We start from the raw sequence: 17,812 nt of genomic DNA on the forward strand, positions 1-17,812 counted from the left end.
TTACTATCAAATACAGATTGCCAAATTCCCACTTGTTAGTAAAGGAATATTCACATCCATCTAACGACACTAAAAATTTCATACTTCAAAGCCTGTCAGATGTGACATCCTACTTCCAAGTATTAGATTGAGCATTAGAGTACATTTGACTGAAAATGATATTAATACACCTGAAATCAGTTCTAATAAAAGAAAATACAGTGCCTAACTTAAAAGCAAATTTGAAGCAGAAAACTGAATTCAAGCCTGTTTTTCCTATTGACTGGTCTTTACATTCCACATGCAGGGCTCCTTTTGTGATCCCCACTCAAGCAGATAAGACCACCAAAGGCCCGTAGGTCACATCCTCACAGTTTGGAAGTTTTAGAGGGACACCCCCACTTCCTTGTTCTTAAAGATCCGTATTTGAGAGTATATCTCAATGGTGCTGTTTAGATTATACACCCAATTTTTTGACAAATGCCACTGGAGAAGGAAAGAGAAACCATTATTTGTCTGATCTTGGTCATTGTTCCCTAGAATGTGAAGTCTAGACTCTTGGAGGACCTCATGAGGTGCCTCAATATATGAGTGATTCCACAAAGTGAAGGATGTTGCACCTCCACTGAGGTGAGGCTGGGAAGGGGAAAATTCTTTGATTTCCTCGCTATTATAGCATGTGTCTGCGTGGCAGTGATAAGACATGGAGGCTAGTACCATTGGCCACCTTGCAAATTCTGCATCTACGACTACAGCAAGGATTTCTATCCTGAACAAGAATACATTTTCTTAGAAGTTCAACAGGCTCAGTATTGAAGTTTTGCTCTCAAGAAATTTTATGTGTGCCTCATACCAATGAGGAACAAGGAGGCTACTATGGTATTTATGAACATAAAATATGATTTAAAGCTATCATGGGTAAGGTCTCAAAAAAGTCTATGTTGCAAATTGAAACAAACTGGTATAACTATTAATGAAAGAGGAAAAGTTCTTGGATCTAAGAAAAAGTTATAAACTGATAGTATTTCTCAATATAAAGAACAATCAATTATAACACAACAGCAAAAATAAAAAAAAAACAATATATGGATTCACCTAACAAAAAAATAAATTAGAACTTTATACATGACTTTTAAATTCTATTAGAGCACATAAAATACCTACATAAATGCAGACATATACCATGCTCACAGAATGGCAAAAAAGAACCAAAATCGTAAAGATGCCATTCTCTCCAAAATAATATATAAATTTAAATCAGTACAAATCAAAATATTAAATTATATAAGGGATTCTAAGATTTCCACAGAGTGTTAAAGCAATTTAAATGGACCCTAATGGATATTAAACTATCAAAAACCATTGAAAGTAAAGTAATAAATAACTGACATAGACCAAAGAGAGTCCAGAAAGCAGTAGGATTTATATAGAGGTATCACCACTAGTAAATGTGAAAGTAATAGAATGCTCAATAAATTATTTTGGAAAATTTTACTCACTTTATGAAAAAAATAGGATTTTTATCATTATTACTACTTCACATCAAATATGAAAATATGTATTTCCAGATGGATTAAATATCTAGGTGTGACAAGCACAATTATAAAACCCAAGAAGATAAAAGCTAAAAACGATTTTGTGGCATGGGAAAGATTTCTTTAAAAGGACCTAAAAAACACAAACTTTAAGGTCAATTTTTGATGAATTTAATTACAAAATATAATGATAAATCCATGTTCATTTAGCTACTCTTTGATTGAAACAATTTCTATATCCAATATAAATTAATCAATAATTACTAACTAATATGTTAAATTACAAAAGTATAGTGGGAATAGAAAAAGTAGGACAGACATGTGCATTAATAATTATAATTCCAGGTAGAATTTGATAGATTTTTAAAATAATTCAAATTATTGATTTTTTTCCACTTCATATCTTTAAAAGTACAATTTGCTGTATATTTTATCTTCTCCCTATTTCAGAGATTTCAGCATAAAAGATATGTTCAATTATCTTAGAATTATTTTATGATATTATCAGTCAAACTTACTATTATGCTTGTAAATCTGCTTCAAAATATCTATTCATTTCCACTTAATTTTAAACTAACCTCAAAGTTTAAATATTGTGTTAAAATTGTGTCAGCTTCCCCCCGATGACTATATTATGAAAATTTCTATTTAAGTGATATACCATATGGACACACACCAGGGAAAATGCATTTGCTCTATTACAAAAGGCTGTACTCCTCTCTTTAATTAGGACTTTAATGCCAACAAACTAAATCACATTAACCACTGTGTCCTGAGTTAGGTATGAAACTATCAACTGTAATGCTTAGATTTAATTAAACATTTTGTAGTCCCTTGAATGTGGCAAAGATGCATATCCTTTTCCCATGTCCAGTTATAAGGACAGAATGATAAATAGCTAATAAATTAGAATTAGGTTTATAATTTTAATATCTAGAAAAATTAGGTGTTTTTAATAAGCATTTTACCTTACATGGAAATAACCTAAAAGTGGTGTCAAGATCTAACCAGGTAACGTGGCATCCATTATGTTATATTCAAATATAAGGTGATTCTGTATGTTAAATCATTGACATTTTCCAAAACCACACAACATAAAGGATCACATACTGTAAATATTGAGTAAATATCCACTTACTTTCTGTTGTCCTTTCTCTTAAGACATAGATAATATATATTCATTTATGACATATTATAAGAAACTCCTAATTACATTCTCCACCACCAGCTTCTCTCCTTTGAATTACATCCACCTAGTGCTGCGTGCGTTTTCTTTCAAAAGCACTCTCAGGGTATTTCTGTGTTCAAAAGCCTTCAATTCTCCACTGCCTGTAGGAAAAATGTCCACATTCTCTACCCTCTCATATAGTATCTTCTATATTATTTCCCAAATAGTTTTTCAACTCTATTTCCCAATAGTATCTCACAGGAAATTTGCATTTAAAGATCAAGAATCTACTTACAGTCACATAACTCACTTGTAATTTATTCAAATCATTGAGTAACCTACTATGTATCAGGTACCACATTAGCACCATTGTTCATCCTCTGGTGATTCTAATTATTACAAGTCTATGTGTCTTTCTGTCCCAGGACTGTCCCCATCTGTGACTAAATTCAGTCACCTCTACTTGAGCCAAGAATCTATATTCTGTACAGTCAAAAATACTGACTTAATGTACTTCTTTGTGTTGTGCTGTATATATATATATATATATATAATTTTATGTTTGGGTATTTATTAGTTTAACTATAATTCATACATACATATCTTGCAGAAAAATGTCATTAGTCTCTTCAGTGCAGAGAAATATGAACAAGGTTTTTTTTCCCTGCTTTCAAGTGCTTATAAATCCCAAACAGACAGTAGATGACTCCTCAAGTATCTTCCTCTGCTATATAGCTCAGTAGGCATCCAGTATATCAATACACACACACACACACACACGCATGCATGTGCAAACTTAAATGCTGACTGGTCACAGTAAGTTCAAGAAAGTGATCTTCCATAACTTATGTACATTTCCCTCTTTCACTCACTTTTCAACTATCTTCAACTATTTTTCTATCCTTTGTTCTCTTTTCAAAGCTCTATTTTTCCTCACTTTTTGCTTATGATGATTTTTGTTTCTATTTCAGTGATTAAAACAGATGAACAAATACAGCTCCTATCATTTATCTACAACCCACGTGAATCTGTTTCTGTTACACTCTGTCTTTCCTTCTGTACTACAGTTACCCTGTTCTTGGTCCTGATAGCAAACACTCCACTTGTGCCCTGAATATAAGATTATTCTACATCCTTAATTTTCCTAGGATAGTCTTAGTTTACAGATGTATTTCTGTTGTTAATTACCACTGGAGTGATTATATATATGAAGTTCAATGAAAGAAAATGTCACTGTATTTCTTTTCAGGCTATTTTTTTTCACGTTCTAACTGAAAATTATTTCATTGTATAGAGGAGGAAAGTGTTAAGAAATTATCTGCCCTTGGTGTCAGATACACTGTCTGCAGATAGACAAATCCAATGATCAATTTCCCTTTGCTTTATGCGTGTGTGCATGTGTGGGTGTGCAAGAAAACAACGTGAGATCTCATACTTATTTTAAGTTTCCTGTCTGATAATTCCAACATCTATGTTATATCTGAGCCCAGTTCTTATGTTTGCTTTGTCTCTTCAAATCATGATTTTTTTCTAGTTTTAACATGTCTTGTAATTTTTTTGAGGAAGTCAAACATAACAGTAGGAGGTTTTATGTCAGTCTGGTCTGGAATTTGGCTTTGTTTTGCTGTAGCTCCAACTTCCTCTAATAGCCTTGTTTTTGTCCCCACTGTTGGCTCTGGGCTTCCCTAAGTACTCCTCAGAGAGCACATCTTGTAGCTTTTTCACCTGTGACCCAGCATTATTATAATGGAGCCCTGTTTGTGAGGTGGTAAGGTGGGGAGGAGGGGAAGCATTCTATACTCTTATGAATAAATATGTCTTCTAGTGGGCCTTTGACCCTGGTCTGTACCCTCACAGATGTTTCTTCTCCTCCACCCCCTTTTGGTGAATGATGCCTCCAGGGGTCTGCTTGAGAAAGGTGCTGTAGGATAAGGCTCTGGTAAGACTTTTTCCAATGGAGAGTAGGCCTGTGTTACGGAAATTGCCCTGGCCCTCTTCCCCTATGGTTAATCTTCGCTACTTCTTTGTGAGCCAACAGGAGATTTTTCCTGGCTCTTCACTCAGAGAATCTAGTGGGTTTTCTGGAGATAAAGACTCATGGGGGTGAGGGGGAGGGTCACTCTTAAAACTGCAGCCCCTATCATTTCTCACTCTCACAATAATCCATGCTCAGCCTCCAACAATTTGTCAAAATTATCTCTTAAATGTTCTGTCAGCAGATCTGTGGATTTGCCTGTCTCTCCAGATCTTGGAAAGGCAGTTCACCAAGAGATCTCAGTTCTCTGATGGGCCTTAGAAAAGTTATTGATTTTCAGTTTGTTCCACTTGTTTCTTTTTATGACAAAAGTGACAATTTCTGAACTCTTTACATATCAGAGCTAAAAGTGTAAGCTTTTTCTTTATTTATTTTTCCTTCCAACAATTATAAATTCCTTGAGGACAGAGATTATGTGTCTCCACCATTGTAGACCTGGTTCCTACCACAGATTCTCACATATGACAGCCAGTCAGTAATTTTGAAATTAATGAAAATTTAATATTGCATTTAAAAGAAGCATTTCAGGACCAGAGTATATACTTCATTGCTAATTACAACTTTATGGGGGACAAAAACATGATATTTGGTGAAAATTACATATTTTATAATAAAAATTCTAATTTCTTCCAGTGGGGGAAATTTATCAGATAAATTCTGCTACAGTAATTCTTTTTATGTGGTGTGCAATCAACAATCTTACAATTAGATATTATGAAATACAAAAAAAATGACATCATCTCTTTAAAATCTTTTAGAAAAAAGATACTTTAAAAATATCAAAACTTCAAACTCAGTTAATATCCAAAGACTTTATACATTGTTAATCTTTTCCTTCAAAAGACAGAGTAAGCAACCATTATAGAAATAAACACTTCATGTTTCCTGATCATCTCTCATAGAAGTAATGAAATAATTATAAAGGTTTTGTTAGAATATAAATTATAAATGGTTTCAAAATGAACCAGAAAGGGAAGCTACAGCATTTTCCAAATGAATCAAGACTTGTTTTTCTTTTTTCTAGAATAAACTGCTGTATCCTTTCTAAATTTAAAAATGTGTATAATTCTACTTCATAGAACTATTACCTACTTTTCAGAGATGGCAAATCTCAGTTAACAGAATCAACTTTAAAAGCTTAAAGTCTTAAAATGAGTAGCTGATGTTCACTTCAGTTTATGGGTTTTCACAGACTTTTTAGTAGTATCTTATAGCCAATTTTTCTGAGTACAGTGAAATAAAACCCTACCCATAACTGGTGCCATTTAACAAGCACCACAGTTCTTCATTTTGCTTTCAATGTTAAAAATCAATTTAAAAATCTTAGTGTTTATTTTCATGACACAAATACAAAGCAAAAGGAAAGTACTATAAAATTGGAAATAAAAAATCAATCATACAAAAACAAAACCCCCTTACAATAGTTAAATGTACAAACATACTTGATTATTTTGAAAACAGGATTGTGATATTTTGTAGCCATAGTAAACCCAGTAAAGCCCATAGCCACTGATGATCCTTTCATTTCTCTGAGAAGTGATACAGGCAAAAATGCTACATGGGGCTAGTATTGCCTTAGTGGATATTGTGAATGTATAATCTCAGTCAAATTGCTGAACCAAGTAAAAGCACCATTGTTATAGCAGTAGTTCTTAGAATAAGGTCCTGGACTAGCAGTGTCAGCATTAGCCTAGGAACTTGGTAGAAATGCCAATTCTCTGGCTTTTCTAAGAGCTACTGAATTAGGGACTGATATGGAACACCTCTGTTCCATAGATTGCTAATGTTTGAGAACCACTACTCTAGACATCTAGTTTACCCCTTTAGCTAACTTCTCACACCTAGAAGGGTGAGCACCCGCCTTCTTCAAAGCCAGGCAATGGCAGGCCAAGACCCTCTCATTCTTTCAATCTTCTCTTTCTTCTATCTCTTCTGTCTCTGACCACAACCTAGAAAGATGTTTCAACTTTTGAGGATATATGTGATTAGATTGGGTTTACCTGGATAATCCATGATAATCTTCCCATCTCAAAATCTTTAACCTTCATCATATACACAGGTCCTTTTGCCCTGGAAGGCAATATATTTACAAGATCTGAGGATTAGGAAGTGAACATCTCTGGGTGTGGAAGGGGACATTACTCTGTCTACCACAGTTCTGAACTCTATAAAACAGGTACCAGGCTGAATGTCAATCTTAGGTATAACCAAAATGTCCAATTATGTCCTGGTAACAAGGATTATTGAACCTAAGCAAATAATTATAATGCCATGAGAATAAGAGTTTTTAATTTTGGAGGGGTCGGGCAGGTAAGATATATACAAATGCTTTGTTTCCATTACAAAAGCTTAGGCTATTAAATGGTGAACTATAGACAGATTAAGAGAAAAGAGGAAGGGTTTCCTTATACATGTAATAAATAGAATATTAAAATATCAACAATATTCCAATAAAAATCACAGTCATCCCTCATCAGCTGATACATTCCTACATAATCAATTCTTGTTTTACTCTATCTTCAGTTTAGCAATTTCATGAACCATATGCTTTTCAATTAGAGTTCTAGAATTCATGACTCAGTTCACAAGTCTCACACGAATCGATCAGAAGCCAGGACTCAAAAAGTTCTGTCAAGATAACTCATTATAGAGAAGTAATCACTTTCCCTCCTGCATGTTTTGCTTGTATTTTCAGAGAGGCCTTCTGTGAATATACTGCTTAAAACAGCAGTACACACTCCCCACCTCCGGCATCTCTCCTTGTTTTTTTCCATAAGATTGAGAATTGAGCCATTTACAGTAAATCCACATAGCTTACCATCTATATCAATAGAACTAATCTTAGTTTTCCATCATCTTCATCAACATGACCAATTGGACATAAAGTGAATATGGCTTTTGAGCTTTTTTGTTGTGTTTTCCAGGAAATTCTTGCTTAGGAAGAGAGAAGTTATATATAAAAAAATGTTATTATTCATTTTAGGAACTTCCTGAAATATATCAGGAATTAAGTTTTTCAGTTGATAATGTCAAATTGATGGTTTTCTCCCTTTCCTTAAAACCCTCTCTTTGCTGGGTCCATGAGGCCTAAACTATTATATCACATAGTCTTTACCCAAGCCTAATCAAACTAAAATTCTGAAAACTCCATAAATTTTACAACTTGGTGTTTCTCCCCTCCAAGATGCTTACTCTATCTAGGTAAGGCTCTCTTTTATTACAGAAAGCACTGAACTCACCTTTATCTTATTAATTATTTCAATGTTATTTTGGGGAGGCCAATAATTGGTCATCATAATATATTGTACATTTTTTAATGGGGTGTGTTCCCAACTAGAAAATTAGAAATTAAAACTAAAATCCTTAAGAGTAATTTGAGAGATTAAGAATTAAAGGTATTTCTGCATATGGTGTGATGTAGGAAGAAATAAGACACGTCTAGGGAGGAAATCATATTAGATGCTTCAAATTTATTTCCTTTCAACATTTGAAAAGAAATGTTGCAGCTTGGGATTTACTCTCTCTGCATTCTGACATACCTTGATTATAAAAATTATTTTAAAACAAAATGAAAGACAACACAAGAAAAGCTCAAAGGCCATAAGCACTTTGTGTCCACTTTGAGGTAAATGAGGGAATGGGTTAGGAACCATGCATCCTGTCTCCATCTATAATGGAGCCACATGGAGGAAAGAACACAGTAGTCAGGAAATAAATTATCTGGGGGAATCATCATAACTAATCCAGGAGAAAAGAATGTGAGGATTATCCAAGTGAAAGACTAGGGTCAGAAACTGCCTTTTCGCTCCTACATTTGTCTATAGCACTGGATCCCAAATACTGGTCATGGACTGCACTGTTTGGTGTGGGTACCAGACGGAGTTAACGGGAGACAGTGTGCATGCCAACTCCTTACTTTCCATAGTTAGGGTTCAGAAACACTAAAGAAGAGCTAAGGGTAACACAGGATGGGACTGATGGGACTTCCTCCTGGCTCCAGGTCCCTGACAGATGCAAAGCTGCTGGTAATGCTGCCCAAGCATAATGGGGTCCACCCAGGTTTGAGAAAAGTCGGTGATTCCTGGCACTAAGTCTTTAATAATTCAAGTTTCCACCTCAGCAGAGGGTGGTGGTTGCAGAGAATATACAGGTTTATTGTTTTCATTTAGGAGGGAGGCCACACTTTCACCTAGAAGGGGTAAGATACAGAGTTCATAGTTACTCTAAGAGCCAGGCCTGCCTCTCCTAGCCAGTGTCTCAAAAAGCACTGCCCTCAGGAATATACAGGTACATTCCAGATCGAAAATAAAATGGACTTAGGTTAATGTGCATAAATATGCACTGAGAGCAGGAGAGAAGGCTGTGTGAGGAATGGGAGCTTGAAGTTAGGAAAATTGCAGTTTCAGACAAATATTAGATAAAAATTCAGCACTCCCTGGAAATAATGGTGGGCTCTGGAAAGCTACTAAGAAGCTTTAATATTTATTTTAAAAATGATATAATTATATTTATGATAGTTTGGGAGTAAAGAAGAAATTGTAAAGGCATTTGTCTGAATCATTTTCCTGTCATTTCTGAAGGATGTAAACATTTCCAAGAAAACTACATAATCACAATTTTAGAATTTGTCAATTAAGCCCTGTATTTTATATAGAGAGGATCAGAAATCCAGATTTTAAGTGACCTACCCAAGGTTACACTGACAGAAACAAAGCTAGCTAGGAATGGCACCTCAATTTACTTACTCCTGAGAGTGTTTTCTCTTCCCCTCTACAATATCACACTCTCTATTTCAGTCAATTATTCCAGTTATTCATTATGCACTCAAGAAACACTTTAAAGCATCTACCAGCCATCAGGCTAAGTACTAACAGTGGTGATCAAAACAGGTTTGTCTCTTCCCTTTGTGACCCTTATAATTGGGTTTTATGAAAAAGTAGTAATGGTAGAGTACACATATCAGGTTCCATGGTGCTTCAAATAAAGCAGGGGAGGTGAGACTTCATGATTAACTGCAGATTAAAAAGAATACTCAGAGGGAGTCACAGTCCTATAAGTCAGCATCACAGACAGTGTTTATATTTTACATTTGAAGAGAATGGAGAAGGCACTGCGAGCAAGAATAATAACATGAGCAAAGAAAGGGACGGCTGGGTGAAAGAAAGCGATCTTGCCCTGATTTGTGTTTTAAAATGTTTTACATATCCATATAATTTAGCTTTTAGGAATATCTCTCATTTAGTTTAAGGTTTTCATATTTCATACTTATGATAGCTTAGATATGGAAAGCCAACTGATGTGTTCAAGATCAGTTAAGCTAAAAGTGCCTGAAATTGGACTACATTATAGGTTTTCTGATTTCTAGTCCAGTGCTTTTCTACTACAAGGTCACATAAACTACAGCACAGATGTCATTTCCTGAAGCCAACAGCCACAGGTGATGCTGTGTCTGACTCTGTGTAACAAAATTGGATCTGGTAATAGAAATACCAACTCACAATTTTAATATACTAATTCTGATCTGAAATGTTTTTCAAAATGTATGTCAAATTAGTTTAGAAATTTGTTTGCTTGTTCCCAAAATTTTCCAAAATATGTTGTAATTTTACCTCCTTATCTTGAACATTTGCTGTTAATAACCATTTTGAAAATCTTCAGTATATTCAAATTATTTAGCAGGAAGTTAAATAAAACTTTTGCTACCTTCCCCTATTAAATAAATACTTATTTTAGGATAACATAAGGAATATACCTGAAGACAAGGAACAAATTATAGAATATAGAAAATATTATTTAATCTTTATCACATACATTATCCTGCACTGTTTAGTTTCAATCCCTGTATTTACTGACAAAGAAACATAAAGAGCTAATAAAAAAATTAATAATTTGAGTCAAATTTTTAATTTGGGAGCCAATGATGACTCAAAAATGCTACTGCTATGACATAAATGGTAGAATTAACTTATTTTCCCTTTTTCACACTTTTTCTTAAGTATTCTACACTTAAATATTCATATGACTATTTACAGAACTATCAGCATATACAGGTACTTGGAAGTGAAAAAAACTCATTCCTTTCCTCTGGTGAAAAATGTGTTTTATACCAATGGCCAGTTCATAGAGAAAAAGGGAAAGAGAAAGAATGACTGTAATTTGTACTATTTTATCAAATAACATCCTACTTCTAGTAGAATAAGTTTCCTGCCATGTGTCGCAAACCTCTAGACAAACCTTGAAATACTTACTCTTTCTCCCAGGACTAAGAAAGGATTTAAGAGGGCCTTAAAATGCTTTCAGTGCAAAAAATCAAAGATAAGCCTATTACTGATGCTTTCAAGTTCTCCTGCATACTCTTCACTGTGCCATAAATTTCCCAGCAATCTAGATCACTTTGTAATCCAAGTGGTAAATAACCCCTCCCTTCCCTGAGCATTCTCAAGGTATCAGAGAACTGCAGATATTTATTAGAGGAAGCTTATACAGCAATAGGAGCAATTTCTTCTAAGCCATTCCTTGACACCTGCCACAATTATGGGGAAATATTTCCAAGTTAGACACTCATTTCTCTTTGTAGTTAGCACCTTGATAGAAGCCTCAAAATTCTTCAAGATTATGCAGTTATATAGTCATTGGTATTAGTTTATGGATGTCCATTTCTCCTTATTTGTTAATTCAATCCCTTTTATTGATTATATACAATGTGCTAAATCAGGAATTCAGAATATAATGCTTAGCCTAAAAAAGGCTCATATAGGCATGAATTTTAGAATCTGGTACAGGTGATAGACAACCAATTACACAAATAAAAACCCACGAACAATTGCCTTGAAACAATGGTGTAAGGAAAGAATAGTGCATAAAACAGGAGCACCTCCAAGAAATGTTTCCATAAGATGTGATATTGAGGTGAGATTTGAAAATAAGATTAACAGAATGGTGAAAATGCCTTAGGGAGAGAAAACAATGTGGACCAAAGCCCTATGGCAAGAAAGTATGACCCGTTCAAAAGGGTGAGAACGTCTGCATGACTGGCACAGGCAGGGAGAGCATGACGGATGCTGTGAGAAACTTGACATTTCTCCTCAGTTCTGTTTATTGTCTATTGCATCTGCCTTTGTGGCTTCTTTCTTTCTTCCTTTTCAAACTTTTATTTTTTCTGCTATCCTAGTCCTTTCAGTTGTTTTACTTTCTCCAAAAATGTGGTAAATGAAATCAATCATCAGATGAGTAAATTTATTTGACTTCTAAGAACAGTACCAGTAAATAAAAAACACATGTGAAACACAGCACTCTTCTATATATTGTCTTTTGTTTTGTATTATATAGTTCAACATCTTAACTGGCACAATTATTTAAATTATCACAATCCTTATTCAAAAATCATGATGATTTTGAAAGTGTGACAAGAATCTTTTTTGTAGTAAATTTCAGAGTCCATAATTGATGTATATTTGTTTGATAAAGGTTAAATTGATTCTGAGTCAAAAGTAGCTAGATAACCATGTTTTTGACAGAAAGAGGCTTAATAAGTAACTGCCAAATAGAAAAAAGTTTTTAATCACCTAGTGGAAAATGTCAGAACTGTATATATAAATACATTCACAGTTTTCATGCAGAATATAGAAATGGCTAAGAGGTGCTGGATGGCTCTAAAATACCCAAATCACAAAAGCTGGTAGGAAATTTAAGTTGTAGGAGTTCAGGCCTGCATGGTATAAGATATTTGCTTCTTAATTTTCTGAGACCTAGTTGTATATACTTGAACTCTGGACTGAAGATGTTGCAGAGTGCAGAAAAAAGGTCTGAGAGAGAACCCAGTGTGTGATTGTTGACTCAAGACACTCTAAGCTAGTTAAATAAGTTTTTACTCAGAAAAACTGGGAGAACAATAAAATCTCCTGCATTTTATAAAAAGGGGACACCAAACCCTGAGGGTGGACCTGCCACCTCAGGGAGAGGACCCAGTAACCCAGTAGATGTGCTGAGGAAGTATCCCTATAGAATACAACCTAACTATAACTTTAGGATGATTGATATCATTCTCCCCAACTTGCCCTCACAAATTCTTGTCCTAAAAATAGAGTTTCAAGACTTGTCAATGATAGCAACACAGTAGCAGCTTAGTTCTGAAATTTCTTGTTCAAAATATGGGTGTTCCTTCTTAGAGCACATAACAGTTAAGAACAAACACACGTTCACACACAAATGTAAATGCCTTTCTCTGAGGAAAAAAATAAAGATAGAATGTAAACACTTAAACTTGAACCTAGTATGTGCTGAGAAGAACTCTCAAATCCTAGATGCTAACAGAAACAACAGAGTACGTTAGAAAACATCAGGAGGCAGTAGTGGCCGTGACAGGGTAGAACGGGGAAGGACAATAAGGTATTGAATGACAGATCGAAAACCAGAAGCAAAAGTCAGCTTTCACCTTACGTGGCATTTGCACAAGCTGTGGGCGCATGTGCAGGTGTAGAGAGAAAGTGTAGAAATAGCTCAGTGACACAAATGTGGCAGACCTCATAAAGTATGAAGAATAAACACCTTCTAAAAGAAAAGGCTAGAGTTGCCGAGGCAGTGGGTAGGAATTTTGGTGACAGTAGCCAGTGAAAAGACTGGAAGCTCCCCAGAACACGACTGAGCTCATAAAGTCAGAAACAGCTTGGCTACCTAAAGACATCATATTTAAAGGGACTAGTTGCTTCCATAAAGTTCTGTTGTGGGGCGGGGGTGCACCTACTTGCCTTCTCCCATACGCAAAAAGCTGACATAGAAAATCAAATTTAGAAACAGATAGGACTAAATAAAGTGTTAAGTAAAACTGGCAAAACTCAGTTTCTTAGAAAAAAATACAACATTTAGAGAAATAAAGACAAAATTGTAAGGAACACAGGCGATTATAGATCTGATGAATAGCAAAATAGGGAACATTAAGGATAGAAATAAGAAAATAGAAAACTGAAACAAAAACCAACATTAAAACTACTAATAAGAAACTGATAGATAAGCAGGGAAAGATAGCCAAAATATGCATAGTTGGAGTTTCTAAAAAAAATATCAAAACAGTTGTAGAGAATATTTAGTAATAATGCAATTCAATAAACATTTCCTGAAATAATAGGCTAAAATCTAATGTTGAAACGGTATATTTTCTGCTAGAGAAAATTAACCAAGAATGTTGAATACCAAGACAAGACTTGGATAAATATTTGGATTTTAAAGATAAAAAATTTTTGGTTATTAGACCAAAAGATCAACTCATATATGTATGTGGGAAAAAGGAATCTGGTTAGTATAAAATTTCTCTACATCAATATTCAACATACACTAGGACTGGGGTATATATATTTAGGATGGAGATGAACATATTTGCATGTGAGAGACTAGCCAGAGGATTGACTGCATAGAAAAATTCTAGATTTAAGAAAATATTAAAATTAAGAAAATAGTTTATGATTTAAGAATAAAATAATAGCTAAAGAGAGAATTAGTGCACAAGCATAAAGGCCACAAATAAGATACTGACTGAAGCACAGAGCAAAAAAAGAGAATTAGAGAAAAAAAGAGAAATTCACAGGATAAAACAGAAAAGTGCAACAAAAAATATAAATGAAGTGTTAAAAAGAAGAGAGAGAGAATGGGGTAGAAGAAATATTTGAAAGGTTTATGGTTAAAACTTTTTAATACTAATAAAAAACTTTAATCTATATAGTCTATAAGAACAAGAAACACTGAACAGGAAAATCATGATGAAAACCATACTTAGGTTATCATAATAAAATTGCTGGAAAAAAAGAAAAAAAGATTTTAGAAGTAGCAAAAAAGAAAAGAGATACAGTCAGTTTTGTTAAAATAAGACGTGTGTTCCTGTAAGTTTGCTTATGCAAACGATATAATGAAATCCACAGGGATTATGAGTAAATGGAGTTCTGGGCACAACATTCAAAAGCTTTGTCATGACACATTAAAAAAAATAAGCCAGAGGGGCGGAAGATGGCAGCGTGAGTAGAGGAGCGGAAATCTCCTCCCAAAACAACATACATCTATGAAAATATAACAAAGACAACCCTTCCTAGAATAAAGACCAGAGGACACAGGACAATATCCAGACCACATCGGCACCTGCGAGAACCCAGCGCCTCGCGAAGGGGGTAAGATACAAGCCCCGGCCCCGCGGGAGCCGAGCGCCCCTCCCCCCAGCTCCCGGCGGGAGAAGAGCAGGCAGAGCGGGAGGGAGACGGAGCCCAGGACTGCCGAACACCCAGCCCCCGCCATCCGGGCCAGAGTGCAGGGCCCTCGATACTGGGAAAACAGGACAGCAAGAACAGTGAGCGGGCACTGGAGGCGGGGTGTCGGAGGACGTAAGAAGAGTGCGCGACCATTTTTTTTTTTGCTTTTTTGCTGTTTTGTTTTGGCGAGCGCTTTTTGGAAGTCTTAAAGGGATAGGGACCCCAATACTAGGGAAACAGGGCAGCAAGACCGGTGAGCAGATGCCTGAGGCTGGCACCGGAGAATAAAGAAAAACGAACTACCACCTTTTTTTTTTTTAATTAAAAACTTTTTTTTTTTTTTAATTAAAAAAATTTTTTTTTTTTTTTTTTTTTTGGTGGTCGTTGTTTTGTTTTGGCGGGTGCTTTTTGGAAGACTTAAAGGGGCAGGGCGGGTCACTTAATCCAGAGGTAGGGAATCCGGGGATCTCTGGGCACTCTAACCCCTGGGCTGCAGGGAGCAGGGAGGCCCCTTACGGAGATAAATAGCCTCCCAGCAGCTCCTGCTCCAACGCGACTCCACCATTTTGGAGTATCCGCCCGAGCCAGGCCACGCCCACAGCAACAGCGGAGATTAACTCCATAGCAACCGGGCAGGAAGCAGAAACCCTGTCTGCGCGCAGCTGCGCAGCACTTGCCACTAGAGGTCGCTGTTCTCCCAGGAGAGGAGGGCCACAAACCAACAAGAAAGGAAGTCCTTCCAGCCGTCACTCGTCCCAGTTCTGCAGACTATTCCTATCACCATGAAAAGGCAAAGCTACAGGCAGACAAAGATCACAGAGACAACACCAGAGAAGGAGACAGACCTAACCAGTCTTCCTGAAAAAGAATTCAAAATAAGAATCATAAACATGCTGACAGAGATGCAGAGAAATACGCAAGAGAAATGGGATGAAGTCCGGAAGGAGATCACAGATGCCAGAAAGGAGATCACAGAAATGAAACAAACTCTGGAAGGGTTTATAAGCAGAATGGATAGAATGCAAGAGGCCATTGATGGAATTGAAATCAGAGAACAGGAATGCATAGAAGCTGACATAGAGAGAGACAAAAGGATCTCCAGGAATAAAATAATATTAAGAGAACTGTGTGACCAATCCAAAAGGAACAATATCCGTATTATAGGGGTCCAAGAAGAAGAAGAGAGAGGAAAAGAGATGGAAAGTATCTTAGAAGAAATAATTGCTGAAAACTTCCCCACACTGGGGGAGGAAGTAATCGAACAGACCACGGAAATACACAGAACCCCCAACAGAAAGGATCCAAGAAGGACAACACCAAGACACATAATAATTAAAATGGCAAAGATCAAGGACAAGGAAAGAGTGTTAAAGGCAGCTAGAGAGAAAAAGGTCACCTATAAAGGAAAACCCATCAGGCTAACGTCAGATTTTTCAACAGAAACCCTACAGGCGAGAAGAGAATGGCATTATATATTTAATACAATGAAACAGAAGGGCCTTGAACCAAGGATACTGTATCCAGCACGACTATCATTCAAATATGACGGTGGGATTAAACAATTCCCAGACAAACAAAAGCTGAGGGAATTTGCTTTCCACAAACCACCTCTACAGAACATCTTACAGGGACTGCTCTAGATGGGAGCACTCCTAGAAAGAGCACAGCACAAAACACCCAACATATGAAGAATCGAGGAGGAGGAACAAGAAGGGAGAGAAGAAAAGAATCTCCAGATAGTGTATATAACAGCTCAATAAGTGAGCTAAGTTAGGCAGTAAGATACTAAAGAGGCTAACCTTGAACCTTTGGTAACCACGAATTTAAAGCCTGCAATGGCAATAAGTACATATCTTTCAATAGTCACCCTAAATGTTAATGGGTTGAATGCACCAATCAAAAGACACAGAGTAACAGAATGGATAAAAAAGCAAGACCCATCTATATGCTGCTTACAAGAAACTCACCTCAAACTCAAAGTCATGTACAGACTAAAAGTCAAGGGATGGAAAAACATATTTCAAGCAAACAACAGTGAGAAGAAAGCAGGGGTTGCAGTACTAATATCAGACAAAATAGACTTCAAAACAAAGAAAGTAACAAGAGATAAAGAAGGACACTACATAATGATAAAGGGCTCAGTCCAACAAGAGGATATAACCATTCTAAATATATATGCACCCAACACAGGAGCACCAGCATATGTAAAACAAATACTAACAGAACTAAAGGGGGATATAGACTGCAATGCATTCATTCTAGGAGACTTCAACACACCACTCACCCCAAAGGATAGATCCACTGGGCAGAATATAAGTAAGGACACAGAGGCACTGAACAACACACTAGAACAGATGGACCTAATAGACATCTACAGAACTCTACATCCAAAAGCAACAGGATATACATTCTTCTCAAGTGCACATGGAACATTCTCCAGAATAGACCACATACTAGGCCACAAAAAGAGCCTCAGAAAATTCCAAAAGATTGAAATCCTACCAACCGACTTTTCAGACCACAAAGGCATAAAACTAGAAATAAACTGTACAAAGAAAGCAAAGAGGCTCACAAACACATGGAGGCTTAACAACACGCTCCTAAATAATCAATGGATCAATGACCAAATCAAAATGGAGATCCAGCAATATATGGAAACAAATGACAACAACAACACTAAGCCCCAACTTCTGTGGGACACAGCAAAAGCAGTCTTAAGAGGAAAGTATATAGCAATCCAAGCATATTTAAAAAAGGAAGAGCAATCCCAAATGAATGGTCTAATGTCACAATTATCGAAATTGGAAAAAGAAGAACAGATGAGGCCTAAGGTCAGCAGAAGGAGGGACATAATAAAGATCAG

This window comes from Manis pentadactyla, chromosome 6, assembly GCF_030020395.1.
Source record: "Manis pentadactyla isolate mManPen7 chromosome 6, mManPen7.hap1, whole genome shotgun sequence".
NCBI lineage: Eukaryota > Metazoa > Chordata > Mammalia > Pholidota > Manidae > Manis > Manis pentadactyla.